The following is a 25,129-nucleotide window of genomic DNA, read 5'->3' as shown; positions in this document are numbered from 1 at the left end:
ATTACAACAAAAGACGTAAAGTTCTATTCCTATATATGTATGGAGAATAAAAATAAATACTAAATATTCTTTAAATTGTATTTCTTTTGTAAATGAAAGTGAGTTTTTGAAAAAAGGTTTTAGACAATGTAAGGAATAAACTATTGAATGTGATTGTGGTCAAAATCCAAAAGAATCAATATAACTGTTTACTGTTTTAGACTAGCTCTATAAATATTGCGACAATAAGAACAAAGTCACTTTTAAAGACGCTCTGCTGTTCTGACAGCGGCTGAGTGGCTATCACAGTCGAGGTGTCTTGACTTGACTGTGTATTTTATGTTGGTGAAAAATGAACAATCCAGGTTCTCCCGTTGAACTACATGCTCTGATTTCCATCGGACCGAAAACGCACCACAGCCGTCATAGTGTCACTGTTAGTAAAAGCACACAGCAACACACACATAAACTGAGTATGTGCCGATGCCACATGTAATCTCAAGATTCTCCGATTTGCCACGCATGCACGTTTAGCAAGTAACTGACCAGGCCTTGCGCTAACTGACCAGTGGTTTGGCAATCCTGTTTATAATGCACTCCGTAATTAATGTTGAACAATTTCCCACGGCACAGCTGAACATCTCTCACGGCACACTCGTGTGCCGCGGCACACTGGTTGGGAAACACTGGAGTAAATGATCGCCCCCAAAAATAGATATACAATTTGAAATGAATAATAATAAAAAAAGTCAGCCTCCACTTTCAACCTTCACCTATTGGGGCCTATTTTGAGAATGTAACCCTTATAGCAATTGAGGAAACACTGTATATTAAAGTGTTTGAGTGTAATGTTCTAGAGTTAAACTACGGTATTTTCCGCACTATAAGGCGCACCTTCAATGAATGGCCCATTTTAAAACTTTGTCCATATATAAGGCACACCGGATTGTAAGGCACACCTTCAATGAATGGCCCATTTTAAAACTTTATCCATATATAAGATATATACATTTGGCCCGCGGGCCGGACTTTGGACACGCCTGCTGTAGTTGCTCAATATTGGTCCATATATAAGGTGCATCTGATTATAAGGCGCACTGTCGGCTTTTGAGAAAATTTGAGGTTTTTAGGTGCGCCTTATAGTACGGAAAATACGGTAATAATTTTGACAATTCTAATTGATTTGGTGGATGTAAAAAATTATTTTTTGCTGTGGGGGTTTACTGGACGTCTGATTTCAAAGACTATTTTCTTAACAATATGTTTTCGATACTGTTAACTTATATAAAAAGTGAGTTATAACTTGGCAACAACAGGAAAATGCAGGGGCCACTGTAACAGCAGCAAATTACTGTTTTAAAAAGCTCACAACAGTCGAGTATTGGATCTTTAAACAATATCAACACATTCATAATGAATGCTGATAAAACTTAAGTAATGCGGTCACTGTAAAAGATCCTTCTATATCTTTTCCCAAGCCCTTTAGCAAAGGGCCCTGACCTTTTTAACTAGCAGGATTAATTGGGCTGGGTCAGAGTTTTTGCGACTAGATGTGAAAGAAAACCTGCATTCCCCGGTCAGCTCATTACTACACTGGCTTTGGACTGAGTGTTCCTTTTCCCCTATAGTTTGGCGTTTTGCAGTGGCCATTCAGCAGATCAGATGAGGAATACATTTCAGACCGACACAATGCTCTTAGCCTAGTTTTTCAAACACTCTATTTAAGAGAAGGTACATTCACTTCACTGACCCTGATCAAAATGCATTAAATTCGTGGGTGATCCATTTTTTGTGTATATTTTAATCCTGACTGCAAATAACATATACATGTATATATGTGCAGGTCCTCGGTTTACGACGTTGATCCGTTCCTACGCAGCAACGTAAACCGAATTTCAGTGTAAATTGGAACAGTAATAGAATTAAAGTTGAGTAAAACTTTTATTTGATGCACTTCGATCAGAAGAGTCTGCCTTGCGCTTGGGAGCCATAATGAAAGGCAAAAAGTTCACAAAAATGATAACACGCGAGAGAGTGAGAGAGAGAGAGAGAGAGAGAGAGAGAGAGAGAGAGAGAGAGAGAGAGAGAGAGAGAGAGAGAGAGAGAGAGAGAGAGAGAGAGAGAGAGAGGGAGGATGAGAGAGAGATAACGCAACAGTCCAAAATGACGCAGGTATACCATGTCAGTGGGTAACGCCGTCTTCCTCGGTCCGCAGCCTCTCTCGCGGTATAGTCTTCCGCCGTGCGCACCAACTAGTTCCCGCACGCGTTACGAATCTTACGATGCCTTTATGACGCTCACGACGCAAAACCGCTTAGGTCGAAAAAAGGCTTTAAATATATGAGACGTGTGTCGTAAACATGAAAGCCGTAACTCGAGACCGTCGTAAACCGAGGAACCCCTGTATATATTTGAGAGTCAGAGGTTGTGAAAAATCACCCAATGCCCTAGCTGTCCTCAATGTGTAAAGTGCATGGAGAAGCTCACTGACTTGAACCAGGGACAATTGGCTGATGGAAGTAGTACAGTGAGACTCCTGTTCCTCTCCTCATTCCAACGGACATATCTTCCCTAGAGGGAGCAGAGGCTGAGGACATGAAAGAAACATGCCAATCATTGGGGCTGAATTTGCTGAGGTCGTCAAAAGAAAATGGCAGTGGCAGGGCCAGTGGGAATACAAGCATCCTAAACTAGTTTTCTTTGTGGGGTTTCTAATCTCATAGGGAGATAATCTGGGATGGATTCAGTAGAATGATTCCTCCTCCACTTTGTAAAAAGGCAGTCGAGGTGGTTTGGGCATTTTGTCAGATGATGATGTGTGTTGCAGATTTACTTTTGCTGATTGCAAAACACAGTTAAAGAGTGAGGTGAGGCAAACAGTATCTACGTACATCTGCACTGTGGGAGGCAGACAACCTCCTTCAATATGGATGTGATGGTTTGTTGACTAAACACTGATATTGTCTTATGAAACAGTGAATGCTGTTCAGCGTCAGAGCCACACAGAGGTGGTTTGTCCCCCACATAGAGCTCTGACTCCATTCAATCCAGAAAGCATCCTTCAAAAACATGCTTGGTAGGCCGATTGAGCACTCCAAATTGTCTCTAGGTGTGAGTGCGAGTGCAGATGGTTGTAGGCCGATTGAGCACTCCAAATTGTCTCTAGGTGTGAGTGCGAGTGCAGATGGTTGTTTGTCTCTGCGTGCCCTGCGATTGGCTGGCAACCTGTTCAGGGTGTCCCCCACCTACTGCCCGATGACGGCTGGGATAGGCTCCAGCACGCCCGCGACCCCCGTGGGGACAAAGCGCTACAGAAAATGGATGGATGGATATTATATTATTACATGTATAGGACTGTCTCAGAAAATTAGAATATTGTGATAAAGTTCTTTATTTTCTGGAATGCAATAAAAAAAACAAAAATGTCATACATTCTGGATCTCATTACAAATCAACTGAAATATTGCAAGCCTTTTATCATTTTAATATTGCTGATTATGGCATACAGCTTAAGAAAACTCAAATATCCTATCTCAAAATATTAGAATATCATGAATAAGTATACTAGTAGGGTATTCAACTAATCACTTGAATCATCTAATTAACTCAAAACACCTGCAAGGGCTTCCTGAGCCTTGAAAAACACTCAGCTTGGTTCAGTAAACTAAATCACAACTATGGGGAAGACTGCTGATCTGACTGCTGTCCAGAGGACCATAATTGACACCCTCCATCAGGAGGGTAAGACACAAAAATAAATTTCTCAAAGAGCAAGCTGTTCACAGAGTGCAGTTTCAAAGCACATCCACAAAAAGTCTGTTGGAAGGGGGAAATGTGGCAGGAAACGCTGCACAACCGAGAGAGATGACCGCAGCCTTAACAGCATTGTGAAGCAGAGTCGCTTCCAGAATTTGGGGGAGCTTCAAAGACAGTAGACTGAAGCTGGAGTCCAGGTATCAAAAGCCACTGTTCACAGACGTGTCCGGGAAATGGGCTACAATAGCCGTATTCCCATGGTCAAGCCACTTCTGAACTCAAGACAACGGAAGAAGCGTCTGACTTGGGCTATGGAAAAGAAGCACTGGACAGTTGCAGAGTGGTCCAAAGTCCTCTTTTCAGACGAAAGCAAGTTTTGTATTTCATTTGGAAGTCAAGGCGCCAGAGTCTGAAGAAAAGGCTGAAGAGGAGCAAAATACAAGTTGCTTGAAATCCAGTGTGAAGTTCCCACAGTCAGCGATGGTTTGGGGAGCCATGTCAGCTGCTGGTGTCGGTCCACTGTGTTTCATCAAGTCCAGAGTAAATGCGGATTTTAGAGCACTACATACTTCCGTCTGCTGAAAAGCTCTATGGAGATGATGATTTCTTTTTCCAGCATGATCTGGCACCTGCCCACAGTGCCAAAACCACCAGTAAATGGTGTACTGACCATGGCTTTACTGTCCTCGATTGGTCTGCCAATTCCCCTGACCTGAACCCCATAGAGCATTTGTGGGGTATTGTGAAGAAGAAGCTGAAAGACACCAGACCCAACAATGCAAATGAGCTAAAGGCCGCTATTGAAGCATCCTGGGCATCCATAACACCTCAGCAATGCCACAGGCTGATTGCATCCATGCCACGCTGCATTGATGCAGTAATCCGTGCAAAAGGATTCCCAACCAAGTACTGAGTGCATCAATGGACATTTTCAAATGTTTGATTTTGTTTTGCTGTTATAAATAGTTTTTTTTACTTGGTCTGAGGAAATATTCTAATATTTTGAGATAGGATATTTGAGTTTTCTTAAGCTGGAAGCCATAATCAGCAATATTAAAATAATAAACGGCTTGCAATATTTCAGTTGATTTGTAATGAATCCAGAATGTATGACATTTTTGTTTTATTAATTGCATTACAGAAAATAAAGAACTTTATCACAATATTCAGATTTTCTGAGACAGTCCTGTATAATACTTCATTACTTTTTTTGGTCATTTCTTGTCAGTCAAATGATCTGCCTGTTACTTGTATCTTTGTTGTTGTGAGCGGTACAAGACCAAAAAAGAAGTTGCATTGTTACGATCTACAATATTTCATGGCCGTTTAATTATGTGATTAGTGCTGATCCCTGATTGGTAGCCCTTGTCCCCTGCACAGCCGACCAATCAGTGCAAGGGAGAGTGGCCCAATCATTACATTGGTTTCAGCTACACTGATTGAACCACTGAAATGGAAAAAGACGGGACTGTGTGTTGTGTGGTCAGTCCTCAGGAGTGGCTATGTCGTGTGTTTTTGTCTGGTGACAGTCAGTCCCTATACCTCTTGTGTGTGTGTTTGTGCTGCTGTATTTTTCGTGAGGCTTCATTCACCATCGCTCATTCATTCACTCAGTTCATTCGTGTAGTAGGACCCTAGCAATAGATAATTCTTTCCTTCAATCACCTCATTCGTGTGTGGCACTAGAGACAATTGGGTTTTGGGAGTGTTACTCTATTTGTAAGGTATTGTGTCATGTGTATCTGTTCATGTGTTCATCTCTTCTTATTGTGCCCAAACCACATTTGGAGCACCACCTTTCCCCATTTCCAACCTCTAAACCTCTGCATTTATGTTAGAGTCCACAGGTGTCAAACTCAAGGCCCGGGGGCCAGATATGGCCCGCCACATCATTTTATGTGGCCCGCGAAGACAAATTGTGCATCAAATTCGTGTCATTACTAGAATTGCAAATTGTTTTCATTTTTGATAATATATGTATATTTTTTTAAATATTTGACTAGTTTTTACTCGTCTGATTTGAAAATGGGTTATTTGTCAGTTTGTTTTGTAGCTTTTGCTGTATATAATATGAGGTGCTCATACATTTATTTGGGTTGACAGTCATAGTGGCCCTCCGAAAGAAGCTATGACTACAATGTGGCCCGTGAAAAAAATGAGTTTGACACCCCTGTGCTAGACCTTCTTTCTCTTTCCATCATGAAGAATGATGTCACATTGAATGTGAAATTGATTTTCCTAATGGATCCCAGTTACACGAATCATCGCCAGTGATGTGCTTGCTGCTCATCGAACCGCTAAAACCGCTAAATAATTATAAATAATAAAAAAAATGCATCGTATTTGTATAGCGCTTTTCTGGTCACTCAAAGACGCTTGACTAAGATTAAATGGAGCAGGCTTACCACCATCAAACATTCGTACCCAGGCAGACAACAGTGTGAGTGGCACTGGAGGTGTGTGAAATGTCTTGTCGAAGGACACAACAACATGACTTGGACACACAACGACATATGAGTCAAACAAAGTGGGATTCGAACAGCTGACCCTCTAGTTACTTAGCGACGACACCTTCTACCGTCTGAGTCACAGCCTCCACATTATGAGCGTTCATCCTAAGAATTCCTTTCCGGATTGGCCTTTTGTGTCATTAACCTACAAGCTTCTGGTGAAAAATCGGCTACTGGAGGTCAAAGGAGAGGAGGTGGAGGGCAGGTTCATAAACGAAGAGATAAGAAAACCATGAATCCTACACCTGAATGTTAGGATGATGGGCCTCGGAAAGTCGAATCTCCTAACTTTATCCCACTTTACCTTTGCCTTTGTCGGATTGTCATCGGGTCAAGGAGAAATGAAAACGTGCTACCATTCAAACAAGAAAAGACAGCACATGAAGACTTTTACATGCATTCCACTCCACTTCTCCTTACATCATTGTGCGACAGCAAGTGTTGCTGATATAAGACAGGCTTATGGCTATTACCTGCCCAATTATTTGTTTAATAATAACAGGAAAGGTGAATCTTTTTTCTTTTAAATCACACAATTCTAGCACTCCAAATTGTCCCTAGGTGTGAGTGCAAATGGTTGTTCATCTCTGTGTGCCCTGCGATCGGCTGGCAACCGATTCAGGGTGTCCCCCGCCTACTACCCAATGACTGCTGGGATAGGCTCCAGCATGCCCGCGACTCCCGTGGGGACAAGCGGTATAGAAAATGGATGGATGGATCACACAATTCTAATCTTGAGAAGTATTTCAACAATGATTTAAGAAAAGATATATGTATACGTACTATCATCCATCCATCATCTGAACTGCTTATCCTCACAAGGATCGTGGGCACGCTGGAGCCTATCCCAGCTGACTTTGGACAGTGGACGGGGGACACATTGAACTGGTTGCCAGCCAATGGCAGGGCACATAGAGACGAACAACCACCCACACACACAATCACACCGACGGACAATTTGGAGTGGTCAATCGGCCTATCATGCATGTCTTTGAAACGTGCGAGGAAACCCACACAGGCACAGAGAGAACATGCACACTGCACAGGAACTGTGAGGCAGACGTGCTAACCCCCACCGTGTCGCTATCTCGCTGCATTAATTTTCTTAGGGGCCATGATTAGGGCCAAATAGCACGCAGAAACACGAAAGGGAGAAAATCACGTCTCATTCGGCTGCTAGCTGGACTCCGACTGACAAAAATGCTTCGGGAACGCTTGGGAACGCTCGGGGACGTGGAGACGCCGTCGGGAAGCCTCGAGACGCATTTTAGCTTGTCGAGCCAAACCAAAAGTTGTTTCGGGATAGCTCGGAAAGGTGTTCAGAGTCTGGTGTTTCGTTCGGTTTTGGTGGTTTAAAAGCTTCGAATTTTTTGTTTGAACTCCGAATTGTTCGAACATGGAGACGTTCGAAGTCAGAGGTTCTACTGATATGGATGGATATGGATGGATGGATAAATTGATAAATGGATGGACAGATGGATGGATAAATTGATAAATGGATGGACGGATGGATGGATGGATGGATGGATGGATGGATGGATGGATGGATGGATGGATGGATGGATGGATGGATGGATGGATGGATGGATGGATGGATAAATGTACACTACACACACATGCGCTCACATCCTTACGACCAAACTTGTGCCTATATCCTTTTGCCAGTTTGCCTGTATGCCCCTATGAGCGACAGTGCCTGTTACTTTTTTGCCAACAATTCAGTAAAGCAATCGAAGCTGAATCACGTCTTCCCTCCTGTGTTCTGACCGACACCCGGGGACGAAATAATACCGTACATTTGTAACTCACGCGAGACTTAAGGCGTGGTGAGGTAACGCAACACAAAATATACATTGATATTCAACATCAACATAGGAACCTATCTAACACTAACACCATTCTGGGTTTAAATTGTACATAGCATTTGTCAATATGATACTGGTTGAAGTAAAATAAAGCCACTTTGTATGCTGAGATTTATTCTAGGTAAGAATGCCTTATCTATATGCAAATTATATGTGATCAACTTCAATAACTGTTGAACCAGGTGTCTCAAAATATGCTATTGCTTTCATTTGTCAAGCTGCCAGGGTGGGGTAGTTTTTAAATGCAAAGTGTTTAATCTCGAGGGGGATGGCAGCAAAGGCTGAGAATCCATTTCTGGAAGAAAAAGAGGATAGTTAAATTCACTGAATATTTGTGATGATAATGAATAGCAGTTGCTTTGCCTTCCATCTTGATAGTCAATGATAAATAAACTTGTCAGAAAGCAAGTAAACAGTACTCTTGCAATACTAATTGAGGTAATTATTCCCATATAGGTGAGGGGCTTAAGCAGTTTTATAGTGATGTCTTCAAGATGTGCAGCTATACACATTCCTCAACTATTTTTAAAAAGAATCATCCAGGTCATGATGTGGTTGGCTGGTTACATCCATCTCATCTTGTACTGATTTATTTGAACATTTCCTTTTCTATGTTGGAAAACATGTTTTAGGCAACTATGTATCATATATCTTCAATTTTATATTTTCAATTTAAAAAATGATGAGTGTTCACTTCTGCAATTACATTGTGTGTGCAATTACATTCCAGCACAAGATGATATAGTCTTGAGAATTAGCATCAGAACATCACCAAGCTTCTTTTATGATTATGTATTAATTTCTGTCTATGTCTTTTTTGGGGGGTTCGCATATAGTAGCTAAAACATAGCTGAAAAAGTCTCAGATTTTGTCCAATGGACATTTTCCCAATGCCATTGCGGGTTTGTCCTTCTTAAATGGGAGGCTTGGACAAATTTAGTTCACTGTGTACATGGAATTCCCAGCACAAAATTGTGAAATGTGCTTTTGGCCAAAGTAGAAAAGAATTGTTCTTGATATTAAAGAATTTTGCAGTATTATAATGGGATTTTCCTTTTTAACGACAATCTTCTTAGGTGAGGTGAACAACAGCATTCCTAGTGACATTATTAGAGTGGACTATATTCATTGCTCCCCTGTGGGGGATTACTATTTGAGTGCAGTTCGTTGGATCTATCCTTTTAAGTTGATCGAATTTTAGGCATTATCTCTTAATTGAAAGGATTATTGTGAAGGATTTAGATGTACATATTAAAGAAACCGAGAATAATTTAAAGCAAAAGAAGAAGAGGATCAGCCTGCATAACACATCGCATGACAGATTCAGCATTCCTTTGGATTCATTATCTGACACTCAGTCCGACATGCTGGCATTTTCCCTCTCGCACATTCTCTCTCTGTCTCTCTCTCTCTCTCTCTCTCGCTCTCTCTCTCTCTCTCTCTCTCTCTCTCTCTCTCTCTCTCTCTCTCTCTCTCTCTCTCTCTCTCACTCTCTCTCTCTCAATGTGATTGGTTTCTTCTAAGCAAAACAATATTACTTGCAAAAATAAAAATTGTTTTAAGTCATTTAAGTTACTAATCAGATGGTTTATTAGAGGCTGTCCTACATGTTCTAGAGCCTTTAAGAGTGATTAATTAAGTGTGGAGATCACATGCGCTTGTGGAGAATGGTGAGGCCTTGCACTGACTTGTCATCAAACTCTCATACGTATTATGAAATATTAACTTGCACTTCAAATTGGTGACGAGGGATCTTTATGAGTGTCAAAGGGCTGCTTGGGGATAAAGAAGAGTAGTTGAAATCCAAAGTCTTATTGTTTGAAAGTGTAAGATGTGTCTTTATTTGTCCTTGGTGGTGTGTCACTCATTTTTATACACGTAGTAACATCTATCACTCCATTCATTATCATCTGCTGAGAGCAAGGACAAGCTCCTATTTCTCTTAGAAAAGGGACCCAGTGGCTCATCGTAGTGGCTCACGTATTTGTTCCTGAAGCATCCCCCACAGAACAGTGCAAAGAACACAGTTGAATAAAATTAATAATGTGCGGTCCGTCAGCATTGTTGACCACAGGAGAAAATACTCACGTACAAATGATATATTTTATATGTCACCAGAGGATGGCAGCAGACCTGTGGACACGCTCTTGGGTGCTTTTAGAAATACACTCCTGAGCCGGGAGTTCGTTCTGCCGCTCCGAACACACAACTCTCAAAGTCGAGTTAGGTGTCACAGTGATGCATGACCTTGATGCATGACCCTTTTGTGGGCCTTTACAGCCCATTTCTAAAATGGAGACTGTAGCGAAGAAAAACAAAGTTGAGAGAGAGGGCCGTTTGTTTTCCCACTGAAATACAAAACAACTTTGTTTGTCTCGTTCACTAAGAAACTGGAAGTTTTCAAAGAATTCAATAGAAAAAGGCACCAACAGACAAAATGTCACCGGTAACAAAACGCTGTAAATAATTAAAGTACGGTGAAACCTCTACTTACGAACGTCTACACTTACAAACATTTTGAGATACAAATGGGAGTTTCAAGATTTTTTTGCCTCCACTCACAAACCAAATTGGACATACGAACCCTTGAGTGACTCTGTCAGAGCGTGTCAGGTGACGTGAAGTGTTTGCGCGTGTCGCTACCTTTCGCTCGGCTGTGTTTGTCTCGGCGCGCGTTAGCATATTGACAAGTTCATCCATAATTCGTCTGGAGTTTTTGTGTCTCCTAAGAAAGCCAGTGCAAACAGCGGCAAGGGTTGTCAAAAGAGGGTGTAGCGAACATAATAATTACAGTTTTTATTGATTGCTTTAGACGCAGCCGTTGACTCAAAATGAACGTTTTCAAAACAGTTAACGCAGAGGCCTAAACAGTGCCACAGTTGTCAAAATGACACATTTTGTTTGCAAAAGGCTCTAACTGTGCCCAAACGTTTAAAATATACAACAAAAACAAATTTTGCCTTCAAACAGCTCAACTTTGACACAAGTGTATGAGCATCTCCATTAAATTTTTCGTTTCGTTTCGTTTATTTCAAACGTGGAAAAAAATAAGATTACCGTATTTTCCGCCCTAAAAGGCGCACCTAAAAACCTAAAATTTTCTCAAAAGCCGACAGTGCGCCTTATAGGCCAGTGCGCCTTATATATGGATCAACTGATGAATTTGTTGATCCATACTGGTTGTACACAGTGCTCTGCCAAAATGTTTCAGTACCTTTTAGTACGACTAGTAAATTACAAGGTCGCATCGCTTCCCAGCATTACGGCAACTGTAGTCAGGGGGCGTCACCGAATAGCTGTTGTACCCGCGAGGCTATTTCATGTCAAAATAGGCTGCTCTGTTAATGTTTCGAGTAAATCTATGGATCGATATGGAAGGGAAACATAGGTAAGTAGTACCAATGCGTTAGATCGAACTTTAGTCAGTTCCGATCATTTTATAGGAGATCGTTTGAGAAACGCGATTGTTTACACTTTGCTGAGGCTCATGGGAGATTGCGAGCTGAGGCTCGTGAGACTTTGCGGATGGCTAATGCTATTGCGATAGCTGCTATACGTACCAGGCTATTTCATGTCAAAATAGGCTGCTCTGTTAATGTTTCGAGTAAATCTACGGATCGATATGGAAGGGAAACATAGGTAAGTAGTACCAATGCGTTAGATCGAACTTTAGTCAGTTCCGATCATTTTATAGGAGATCGTTTGAGAAACGCGATTGTTTACACTTCGCTGAGGCTCATGGGAGATTGCGAGCTGAGGCTCGTGAGACTTTGCGGATGGCTAATGCTATTGCGATAGCTGCTATACGTACCAGGCTATTTCATGTCAAAATAGGCTGCTCTGTTAATGTTTCGAGTAAATCTACGGATCGATATGGAAGGGAAACATAGGTAAGTAGTACCAATGCGTTAGATCGAACTTTAGTCAGTTCCGATCATTTTATAGGAGATCGTTTGAGAAACGCGATTGTTTACACTTCGCTGAGGCTCATGGGAGATTGCGAGCTGAGGCTCGTGAGACTTTGCGGATGGCTAATGCTATTGCGATAGCTGCTATACGTACCAGGCTATTTCATGTCAAAATAGGCTTCTCTGTTAATGTTTCGAGTAAATCTACGAATCGATATGGAAGGGAAACATAGGTAAGTAGTACCAATGCGTTAGATCGAACTTTAGTCAGTTCCGATCATTTTATAGGAGATCGTTTGAGAAACGCGATTGTTTACACTTTGCTGAGGCTCATGGGAGATTGCGAGCTGAGGCTCGTGAGACTTTGCGGATGGCTAATGCTATTGCGATAGCTGCTATACGTACCAGGCTATTTCATGTCAAAATAGGCTGCTCTGTTAATGTTTCGAGTAAATCTACGGATCGATATGGAAGGGAAACATAGGTAAGTAGTACCAATGCGTTAGATCGAACTTTAGTCAGTTCTGATCATTTTATAGGAGATCGTTTGAGAAACGCGATTGTTTACAGAGGGCTCGTTGGTTATTGGCTAGTGGATGCATACCGCAACCCTAGTCAACCTCAGTTTGATGCAGTATAGCTTCTATTTTATGCGCCTTATAATCCGGTGCGCCTTATATATGGACAAAGTTTTAAAATGGGCCGTTCATTGAAGGTGCGCCTTATAACCCGGTGCGCCTTTTAGGGCGGAAAATACGGTACTGTACACAAATGAAAAGACAAGACAAAGTTGGCAGACACTATCAATCATTACACAATGGGCAACAAAATACAAAATACAGCACTTGTGGGAATCAGTGCACCATTGCTTGTCATTACAGCCTTTGACGGTACGTAGCTGACATGCCAATGCCGTAGGTCGTCAAATATGCCCTCTTGCAAAAAACGCATCTAGAATCAGATATGCTTTGATGCAAATTTTATTGATTACATTCTTTTTTTCAGACTGCAGCTGACAAATGAAATTGTCACGCAGAGAATACGTGGAAATAAAAAATAAAAATCCATTACTGTGTAAGAAATTAGGAAAATAAAAAAACAACAGTCCTTTACAGTAAAGAACAAAAATCTATAGTAGACCCATAAGACTATACGGTATGTAAAGCTACCTTGACATTTTTGTATTTAATCAAAATAAAATATTTGCTTTTATTTCAGAAAACAATGATGAACATGTTTGCCCATTTTCCAACATGTTACAGATCAAATCAGTAACTGAATCATAATTTATGTTGGTGGATTTTCTGCCATGCTAGTTTGAAATAATGTTCTCTTTTTGAAGAAAGGTATGGCAATTAAAACACGATTAAAAAACAAATTCAGAAATTAATCAATGACATACTCAACAGATCAAATGACTAAAATAATCAATAGTTGCTGCACTATAATCAACATCTGTTGAAATGTTGTTGATTAAGTGCCAATATATTATTAGACTTCTCATAAAACATTAAATGCTGCTAAGTATGTTATTTGTCCACTACATGAAGCTCTGACTCTATTCAATTAGTGAGTTACAACCAGGCAACAGGCTTAGCGGCGCTTTCCCACAGCTAAGTTTATAAAAATAAAAAAATTACAGTGGTCTCAGAAATTACTGTCTGTGTCCATCATGTACCGTATTTTCCGCACTATTAGGCGCACCGGATTATAAAGCGCACCTTCAATGAACGGCCCATTTTAAAACTTTGTCCATATATAAGGCGCACCGGATTATAAGGCGCATAAAATAGAAGCTATACTGCAACAAACTGAGGTTGACTAGGGTTGCGGTATGCATCCACTAGCCAATAACCAACGAGCCCTCTGTAAACAATCGCGTTTCTCAAACGATCTCCTATAAAATGATCGGAACTGACTAAAGTTCGATCTAACGCATTGGTACTACTTACCTATGTTTCCCTTCCATATCGATCCGTAGATTTACTCGAAACATTAACAGAGCAGCCTATTTTGACATGAAATAGCCTGGTATGTATAGCAGCTATCGTTCTAGCATTAGCCATCCGCAAAGTCCCATGAGCCTCAGCTCGCAATCTCCCATGAGCCTCAGCAAGGTGTAAACAATTGCGTTTCTCAAACGATCTCCTATAAAATGATCGGAACTGACTAAAGTTCGATCTAACGCATTGGTACTACTTACCTATGTTTCCCTTCCATATCGATCCGTAGATTTACTCGAAACATTAACGGAGCAGCCTATTTTTAAATGAAATAGCCTCGCGGGTACAACAGCTATTCGGTGACGCCCCCTGACTACAGTTGCCGTAATGTTGGGAAGCGATGCGACCTTGTAATTTACTAGTCGTACTAAAACGTACTGAAACATTTTGGCAGAGCACTGTGTACAACCAGTATGGATCAACAAATTCATCAATTGATCCATATATAAGGCGCTCTGCATTATAAGGCGCACTGTGTTTTTTTTAGTAAAATGTAAGTTTTTAGGTGCGCCTAATAGTGCGGAAAATACGGTAGTTAAAATTCACCTCTGTAAAAGATTACCGTAATTTTCAGACTATAAGTCGCGGTTTTTTGCATAATTTGGGTGAGGGGGCGACTTATAATAAGGAGCGACTTATATGTGTTTTTTCTTTTCAAAGATTTAAAAAAAAAAAAAAGTGAAACCGCGATAAAAACCGCGATGTAGCAAGGGATACTGTAATTTGAATTTCAAGTGACGTCAGCAGCGCAACGCGGCGCGGCGCGGAGATTGTTTACAAAAAGGACAAAGAGTGATCACGGGATGACGAAGATGACGAAGGGCCCCACGTACTACCGGCATCATTAGCGGCTTTGTTTCTAAGTGACACGGAGAACGAAGAGTTTGAAGAATTTAAGGATTTGGAGTGACACAGGTTTGAAAAACTATTATGGCTTTTACGCACGCCCGGTCCTACTCTACGGAGCTCTCTTTCACCTCCGTGGATAGAAGTCGGGGGCCGGCGCTCGGCCGGGTGGCTGTCCGGGGACGGTGTATGGGGCTCGGTCATGGCTTTTACGCACGCCCGGTCCTATTCTATGGATCTCTCTTCCACCTCCGTGGCTGGAAGTCCACGCCGCCACACGCCTGGAAGTTTGTTTTGTTAAATAAAGAGCCGTTTACCAAACCCACGTCTTTCCTTGTACTTTGTTAACGCTACAATATAGTTATATACTAGATCTGTGGAATAACGACGAGGCTGACGTCAGGGCGCACGCGCGGCGTTGTTGACAAAGGACGAGGAATTTGATCGATGGATTTAATGATTTGGAGTGACACAGATGGTTTGAAAATATTATTGCTTATATAATAGTTATTTGATATATAATTTATATATCGTTATATGGGCCTGTGGAATATTTTGAAGTGCAAGCGCCGTCAGCGAATTTGATCGATGGATTTAATGATTTGGAGTGACACAGATGGTTTGAAAATATTATTGCTTATATAATAGTTATTTGATATATAATTTATATATCGTTATATGGGCCTGTGGAATATTTTGAAGTGCAAGCGCCGTCAGCGGCGCGCACCCAGTGTTTACATAAAGGACGATCGATGGATTTAATAAATTGGAGTGACACAGATGTTTTATAAACGTGTTATTTATGTAATAGTTATTTGAATAACTCTGAATGTTACGTCAGGCCCGTTCTCAGCTCTTCGTTTGTGTTTATGTCACGTTAGCTTACCTATCGTTTAGCCTGTTGCTCCTCGTTCATGTCCGTTCTTGGTGTTGGATTTTGTCGAATAAATTTCCCCCCAAAATGCGACTTATATATGGTTTTTTTCACGTTATTGTGCATTTTATGGCTAATGCGACCTATATTCCGGAGTGACTTTACATGCTTTTTACATCTGAGAAAGTGTAGTCATATGAGTCATGGCTTTATGGCTAAGGAAATAATGGAATAAAGGAAAGGATAATTGATGAAATAATGATGAACAAATGGTTTAATGTTAAAAGGCATCAGAGGGTTGTATAAATGCTTTGCAATTAACTGTGCTCATTATGTTGCTTACATACAAATGTGACCTGAGTGTGAAAGTGAATTAATCCGTTTCTGTCATTGAACATCCTTCTCTGTTCTTCTCTGTTGTATATCATATCTAATCATCAAAGAAAAAGTATTCTAAAACAGTAAAATAATCTGCCCGTAATTCATAGCTTTGTTGTTATGGTGCATTAGGTGAGCAAAAGTTATTGTAGATCCTATTCAGCAGCATTCTAGGGAGAGAAATCTATCTCACGATACATACTTTAGGATGCTTCGATGGCTTTGTAATTTTGGGGAAATGTTTCTCCTGAAAGATATTATCAATGTGAGGCTATTATAACAATTGTAGCATGAGTGGAAAGGGTTCAATTTGCCTGAGACATGTCTCATTCTATGAAGACGCTACATGGCTCAAGGTTACGCTCTATCATCAGGAGAAATCATTGTCGGGAGACAGGTTGGACAAATCTATGGAGCCAATTCCCTATTGCCCAGCACAACAATGAATTGTTTTATTAGTTTTCTTACCAAGAGCACATGGGCTTTGTCACAGCAAGGCAAGCTAGAGCATTCCTCTTTGCACAATTGGATGTTCAGCACAATATGCAACAGGCTAGACGGTGCCCAACGTTGCCCATCCCCTACAATGATACATGTCGCATTGGAAATGAGATATGCCCATCAAAATATTTACAAAGTATAACATTCAACCAAAAAAATAATATTTACATTCATAAATGGCAGGCACTATCTATCGATCGATCGATCGACCGACCGACCGACCTACCTACCTACCTACCTACCTACCTACCTACCTACCTACCTACCTACCTACCTATCATCCATCCATCTATCTATATTATCTATCTTTGTCTCCCTTAATCAAGAGAGAGCGAGAGAGAGAGGGGGGGGGGGCGAGAGGGGCGGTAGAGGGAGATTTTTAGGGTGTCGCACGTCCATCTCACTTTTCAGAGGTAGAGGGTTCGATTCCGGCTCCGGCATTCCTGTGTCGCCTTAGATGGGTTTCCTCCCACATTTCAAAAACATGCATGGTTGGCCTAGTGACCACTCCAATTTGTCCGTAGGTGAGAGTGTGGGTGTGAATGGTTGTTTGTCGACATGTACCCTGTGATTGGCCTACGAGCTTGCAGGAACTGGGCTTTTTTTTTTTTTTGTGTCGTGCTTTTCAATGAGCGGATTGATGAACCTTTCATCAATTTTGACGCGGAGAATAACTCAGATTCTTTAGAAATGGGTGTTGTCTACTGCCCGAGCCGTGTGAATTTCTCAAGTCGAATGAGGATGCAGATGCCGCCGCAGCAGTGGGCTTTTTAGTCTCGTATGGAGGCTTATTAGGGTCACCTAGTGATATAAAAAAAAGATTTCTATGTATAGGCAAGTGATCGGCATATCACTCAATGACAGGTGGTAGGTGAAGGGGACGGCCCTGTCAACATCATGACGTCACCCATTCCAACATGGCGCTATGCATTAAACGGTAGAGAGGGGGACTGCAAGACTAGACACAAAAATGGGGACACCAGATATTGACTTACAATATTGCTCCCTTTCCCCATCAAGACCTAAATGTGGAATCTCCAGAGGTCTCTATAACAGGATTCCTCTTCAAAAGGGTAGTAGTCTTCTGCTGGCTTTTTCATTTTTCCATTTAATAGTACTGACAGTAGAAAGCTCCATATTGACACAGCACAAAGTAGTTAAAAGCACTGGGGTGTGCTTTAATGAATCTCATATAAACACATTGATGATGACGCACATGAACGTGTTTTATTAAATAATAGCACATGTAAGTGCAACCCAGTCACATCTTATGTGTACCAAAATGGATTTTAGCTAAACTAGCGTATGTGTTAAATCAAACTGAAATATAGAAATGGTGGGAACCTTGCAACTGTGAAACTGCATATGCCATAAAAGTGTTTCTCTTTTATGGGCAAGTGGTAACAGTGTTCAAGAGGGAGGGTTAGTCTTGAGAACTGTCTGTAATTGCACCACATCTGCATAGGTTTCCATGGTAACATGCAAGTATTAATTTTGAAGGATCATGGGGAAATCTCAAAATAGTAAAAGACAAAAAATATTGTATATGTGTATATTTATGGCATGGTGGGGATGATGTGCACGATGAGCTATGTAAAATGTCTGTGTTCTCACAGCATTTGAATTGGCAAGTCAAGCTATTAATAAAAACATGTTCCAAATATGTGTAGTTAAACATTTTATAAGACAATTATAATAATATATTTATTTTATTTATTTATATTTATCATAATATGGCTCAGGTCAACAATTATCACAAAACATACAATAGTGCATGGAAAAGGAGCAGTATTGTAAAGATTAAAGTTTTTGTAAAGGTAAATCTTATTCAGCCATTTTCAGCAGTAAAAAGTACATATGTCTATAGTTAACTTGATAACTTCATTATTTTCATGTACGTACAGTCAATTTAAAAAGGCATTTTGCCATTTACTATTGACTGAAAATGACTTCACATATACTCAGAGCTCAGGTGAATATCAATCGATTCGGCAGTCAATAGCAAGAATAATACTAACAGATGTACATTTCCATACTGTGAAGAGGGAGTCAGATGCTGCAGATAACAAAATCCGTAAGTGGTTTTAGTTCTTCCAGAGTTGGTAACTCACAGTTGCCCAGAAAAGCTTGTTTCCATGCAAACTATCCATACAACTAGACACATGAAATCAGAGCACAGCATGGGATTTACCAGTGCGCTGGATGGGTTGTCATTGGTGGCAGCATGGTGCTATTTCAAAGGTAGAAGAATTGCAGTAAATAAATCATGACAGTAAAACAAAAACATAGCAAGGGTGGGGTGGAGGGGTGGTTGAGGGGCTTAGTCGGGAGGCAAAACAATGTGACGGTTACAGTTTTGCCTAAAGAATAGTCTGGTCTCCCCATAAATGTGTGACCCGTAATGTCACTGTCTAAAAGTAGCATTTTCTTTTTTTTCATGGTGGTTAAAAAAATAGTTATTTTAGTTACTTTTGTGATCTTTTAAGTGCAACAAATCCAGCGCTGTTATCTTATAACCATTTAGGTCCATTATTGCGATGCAGCAATTCACATTCTGCTACAGCAGATGGAAAACCTGTTTGATGAAACAAGATAATAGCTTGGACTAAGTTTACTTTTCTTCACCAAAAATATCAAGCATCTAGTAATAATTCAACAAACATCAATAAACAACAAAAATCTCAGTTCTATTGCGGGGGGGAAAAAAACAGGAAAAGAGCTTTTGTTACCAAAGGCAAACTGTGTGACCCACTTAGAGGCTGGATCAAAATTAAGGGTCTTCACGCTAAATGTTCTGTACTTTTTTCAAGATCCTCTCTTATCGCTCCCATTTGATCTTGGCTGACTCCACTTGAGTTAAGCCTTTCTGCGCCCACTCACTTGCTCTATGTCCATATAGAACCCATACAGACAGAATTTGTATTGTCTAATGGGACTTTGATTTGATTTTCAGTGTTTTGTCTGGTTTAAGAAAGCTGACATTTTAATAAAAAGCCAAGAGCTACAAGAAAATGTAACCGTTAGGGAAGAACATCCAACTGTAAAAGATAGGAATAAGTAATAAGCATGAAAATAAAACATGGCCAAATGGTGTATACCCAACGCTTAAGGCTTTTAAAAAGAAAATTGAAATCTGCGGTCGACGTTCCGGCATCAACAAGACGGATGAAAGAATTTCATGAATACTAGCAAATAAATAATTACCGTATTTTCCGCCCTAAAAGGCGCACCTAAAAACCTAAAAATTTCTCAAAAGCCGACAGTGCGCCTTATAGGCCAGTGCGCCTTATATATGGATCAATTGATGAATTTGTTGATCCATACTGGTTGTACACAGTGCTCTGCCAAAATGTTTCAGTACGTTTTAGTACGACTAGTAAATTACAAGGTCGCATCGCTTCCCAACATTACGGCAACTGGAGTCAGGGGGCGTCACCGAATAGCTGTTGTACCCGCGAGGCTATTTCATTTAAAAATAGGCTGCTCTGTTAATGTTTCGAGTAAATCTACGGATCGATATGGAAGGGAAACATAGGTAAGTAGTACCAATGCGTTAGATCGAACTTTAGTCAGTTCCGATCATTTTATAGGAGATCGTTTGAGAAACGCGATTGTTTACACTTTGCTGAGGCTCATGGGAGATTGCGAGCTGAGGCTCGTGAGACTTTGCGGATGGCTAATGCTATTGCGATAGCTGCTATACGTACCAGGCTATTTCATGTCAAAATAGGCTGCTCTGTTAATGTTTCGAGTAAATCTACGGATCGATATGGAAGGGAAACATAGGTAAGTAGTACCAATGCGTTAGATCGAACTTTAGTCAGTTCCGATCATTTTATAGGAGATCGTTTGAGAAACGCGCTTGTTTACACTTTGCTGAGGCTCATGGGAGATTGCGAGCTGAGGCTCGTGAGACTTTGCGGATGGCTAATGCTATTGCGATAGCTGCTATACGTACCAGGCTATTTCATGTCAAAATAGGCTGCTCTGTTAATGTTTCGAGTAAATCTACGGATCGATATGGAAGGGAAACATAGGTAAGTAGTACCAATGCGTTAGATCGAACTTTAGTCAGTTCTGATCATTTTATAGGAGATCGTTTGAGAAACGCGATTGTTTACAGAGGGCTCGTTGGTTATTGGCTAGTGGATGCATACCGCAACCCTAGTCAACCTCAGTTTGATGCAGTATAGCTTCTATTTTATGCGCCTTATAATCCGGTGCGCCTTATATATGGACAAAGTTTTAAAATGGGCCGTTCATTGAAGGTGCGCCTTATAACCCGGTGCGCCTTTTAGGGCAGAAAATACGGTACTGATTAACAGACTGATTACATGCCTTAAAGCAGGGATGTACGAGGCCCAAATTTTGCCTTTGGAGTTAGAGCTGAAGAGGCTCCAGGTAATTTTTATTTTGTTTCTCCTGCTGTATAGCAAGGACCCAAACACTAAACAATGAGGTCACAGTGATTTTAGGTCTTATCACTTGTGTATTATACTATGCATAATACAGTGATCCTTCATTATTCGCAGGAGATGTGTTGCACGTCAGTGCATTTTTCCTTTGTGCATCTGTGTCACATCTCCTGGCTGGTTACAAAGGTTTCTTAAAGGCACCAGTGAGATTTGAACTCACGACCCCTGGTTTACAAGACCAGTGCTCTAACCCCTGAGCTATGGAGCCCACGATTTACAGACTGATTAAATGCCTTAAAGCAGGGACGTACGAGGCCCAAATTTTGCCTTGGGAATTTGAGCCAAAGAGGCTACTGGTAATTTTTATTTTGTTTCTCCTGCTGCATAGCAAGGACCCAAACACTAAACAATGAGATCACGGTGATTTTAGGTCTTATCACTTTTGTATTATACTATGCATAATACAGTGATTCCTCATTTTTCGCAGGAGATGTGTTCCACGGCGGTGCATTATTCCTTTGTGCGCGGCTGTGTCACGTCTCCTGGCTGGTTACAAAAGCTTCTTGAAGGCCCCAGCGAGATTTGAACTCACGTCCCCTGGTTTACAAGACCAGTGCTCTAACCTCTGAGCTATGATATATTTAGTTACAGACTGATTACATGCCTTAAAGTAGGGACGTACGAGCCCCAAATTTTGGCTTGGGAGTTTGAGCTGAAGAGGCTCCAGGTAATTTTTATTTTGTTTCTCCTGCTGCATAGCAAGGACCCAAACACTAAACAATTTGGTCATGGGAATTTTAGGTCTTATCACTTTTGTATTATACTTCGCATAATACAGTGATCCCTCATTTTTCACAGGAGATGCGTTCCACGGCGGCGCATTTTTCCTTTGTGCGCGGCTGTGTCACGTCTCTTGGCTGGTTACAAAAGGTTCACGAAGGCCCCGGTGAGATTTGAACTCACGACCCCTGGTTTACAAGACCAGTGCTCTAACCCCTGAGCTACGGAGCCCATGAATTCCTCCTTTGGAGGCTGATTACATGCCTTAAAGTAGGGACGTATGAGGCCCAAATTTTGCCTTGGGAATTTGAGCCAAAGAGGCTACTGGTAATTTTTATTTTGTTTCTCCTGCTGCATAGCAAGGACCCAAACACTAAACAATGAGATCATGGTGATTTTAGGTCTTATCACTTTTGTATTATACTATGCATAATACAGTGATCCCTCATTTTTCGCAGGAGATGTGTTCCACGGCGGTGTATTTTTCCTTTGTGCGCGGCTGTGTCACGTCTCCTGGCTGGCTGCATTGACACACACACACGCCTTCCATTTGATTCCCGTTTGCCTGATCCTCTATGTAATGAGATGCCACCACAACACACAACGCTAGCTCGCTGACTGGCTCGTCACTCGCCTTGTGTACCTGCTCTGCTAGCGTTCCAGCTTCCCTTTTCCTGTTTTTGCATTCCCTAAATAAACAGTCCGTGTTGCACATGGTTGTCCTGCCTTCTTCGTGACAGGCTGGCTACCGCGCTTCCCGCGTTTGTTTGCAGTGACATGCATTGCTCAGAGGCACGCCCCGCGCTATCAGCGTGTATTTAAACACCGTTCTCCCGTCACTTACAAACCCGGGAAGTAACACATTTGCAAAAGTTGAAGCGCGACGTGGCGAGGGATCACTGTACATCCGTCAATACTGCAGGGGTATCAACCTGTTTTTTGTCACGGCCCGCATAGTTCAGTTCATATCTATGACTGTATGGGTTTATCCTCCTTTGGTGCAAATTAAAATAATATTCCGCCAAAGCAGTGGTCCCTGAGTTTCTATTTGGTTATAATAGTGGTCCCTTGGACAAAACCAATTGAAAACCCCTGCTCTATTACATGGGGATTACTATCTGTGGGAGCCTGTATTGAAGATTTTGTTGACCAGAAAAAAAAAAAAGGTGTTACAATGGCACAGGCAATGACGCCTTCTGTCAGGGTCCAAGATTGTTAGATTATATCTATCTGAACCAGGCAGGGAAACCTCTTCAAGTCTCTCCCATGATCTACTGATAGAGAAGTGAGAGGAATTTTATTTGTGCTGACTGATGACACCTCCTGTGAAAAAAATATGACTTGCAATGAAATGAACTACTGACGCTCTGCAGAATGGCCCAAGGAGGAAAGACAGCCCCTGACCATGGGGGAACTTCCACTGGAATTAAACTAACTCTGCGTATACAAGAGGGGAAAATTACAATTATGATAATGCATCTTCAAAGATAGACATGTGCTTCACTGTCAGTAAGTACGCTTGACACTAACTGAATATGTTTTATGTTTTAATGCTGACAAAGATTTTATGATGCTACAGTTAGAATCCTATTCGTAACAGCTTCCATTGTCAGTACAGTACATTAACTGTATTTCTCTGTCTGACTTGTAATATATGTATGAGCATCATACAGGCACGATGGCAGAATTTCTTTTCCCCGGGGCTGAGGGGGGAACTTGACCGATGTGTGTGGAAGGTAAGAAAAATAAAAAAAAATTTCATGATTTCGCTTACTCAAGGTTCTATTTTTTTTCTCGATGAAATTATGATACACATAAAAAGCATTCATATGTACAGACGTGTGAAACTGCCAACGTGGAGCAAGCATTTTTGACTGTCAAACTCGGGTCAAACCTTTTTGAGAAGTACGTATGTTCAAATGTATTGATTAAATGTAGGCTAAAAGATAAACTTTTTTTTTTTCCTATAGTACCACTAGGAACTGAATTGACAAAGAAAATGAAAAGTATATGGGTGTATGTACTAGGAAAAAAAAAAAAAAAAAGCTTTTTTTTGGCCTAAATTATACCAATATGTTAGAAAATTAAATTAATATTGCTTATTAGTAGATTTTATGATTTTATTGTCTCCTGAAGTGCATGATTTCTGTTTTAGTATTCAGCAGAGATGTTTTGCCAGTCTATCCTTCATCCGCTGCCTGGGCACCGTTCCATCCTCTTCCGTCCGTCCTTATTCATATAATCATACCTCTCTCCCCGTCCATCCTCATCATTGGAATGGGCTTCCATCGCCGGTACGGTACCTCCATGCATCCTCCCTCCGTGTAAAAGAAAACAACAACAAAAAAGTCATAGGGTGTTTCAGGGTGTGCCCCACTTACTGGCCGATGACTGCTGGGATATGCTCCAGCATGCCCGCGACTACCATGGGGAAAAGTGGTACAGAAAATGGATGGATGGAATGAAATGGCATAGTAAGACACTGTGACACTAAAACACCACCAGATGGTAATATATTTCAAGATTTGGTTGACAGTGGAACTTGGAAAATAATTGATTGACGAGGTTATCGCTCATAAATAAGATTTAGAAAAATCACTACTTCACTTCTACTTTTGCCACCTCCTGAATGAAGAAACAAACTTTTTTTCTTTTTAACATTAATATTCGGTCTGAATGTGCAGATTACACACACGAGACAAAACTGAAACCAAATCCCATATCTTGGGTAGAATTCCATGTCAATGTGCCTAAACTGTTCGTCGGATGGACTAAGAGTCCTTCAGTCCTCAGTCCGTCCTTTTTATTAACTTTCTTGTCCGTCGTCATTAATCCACAAAATGGGTGTCTGTTGGAGACAGAATGACTACTTGTGAACTTTTTCAATGTTTTGAATTTTATATAAATAAATAAAAAGCTTGGCTGAACATCTTTCTGCTGAAGCTTTAGCACCCTCCCCACACAAGATCCTACCTTGTATATCTTACCTCATCTTCAACATTTACCTCCTGATGTCATTGGGATTTATTTTTATACTACAGTATTACAAAAGTTTTAGGAAATTTCAACCTAGATGTAGTGTGAATCGGCACCAATTCTTGGATGATTCATTAATCAGAAGATCAAAACCAGAGATTGCCAGCACTCAATTTTAGACTGAAAATGGAATTGGGACTTGCAATAAACATTTTAGAAGCAGAATATGCTTGTCTAAACATCAATTTTTTTGGTCTTAGAAATAGGGGAAAAATGTTTTAATGGTCTCATTAGCTAAATTTTGAGTTTGTCATTTCAGTACATAATGTCAATCATGG

General features: G+C 40.9%; 2 non-coding genes across 2 annotated transcripts; both read right to left on the bottom strand.

Annotated features, from left to right (window-relative positions):
* Window positions 1-21,230: 21,230 nt before the first annotated feature.
* Window positions 21,231-21,303, bottom strand: trnat-ugu. The gene has a single exon. It is a non-coding gene; the product is annotated as a tRNA-Thr (tRNA).
* Window positions 21,304-21,973: 670 nt separating this feature from the next.
* On the bottom strand, window positions 21,974-22,046 carry trnat-ugu. The gene has a single exon. It is a non-coding gene; the product is annotated as a tRNA-Thr (tRNA).
* Between the last annotated feature and the right edge of the window lie 3,083 nt (window positions 22,047-25,129).

This window comes from Syngnathus acus, chromosome 1 (assembly GCF_901709675.1).
Source record: "Syngnathus acus chromosome 1, fSynAcu1.2, whole genome shotgun sequence".
NCBI classification, from domain to species: domain Eukaryota; kingdom Metazoa; phylum Chordata; class Actinopteri; order Syngnathiformes; family Syngnathidae; genus Syngnathus; species Syngnathus acus.
This window is presented reverse-complemented; position numbering and strand designations above follow the sequence as displayed.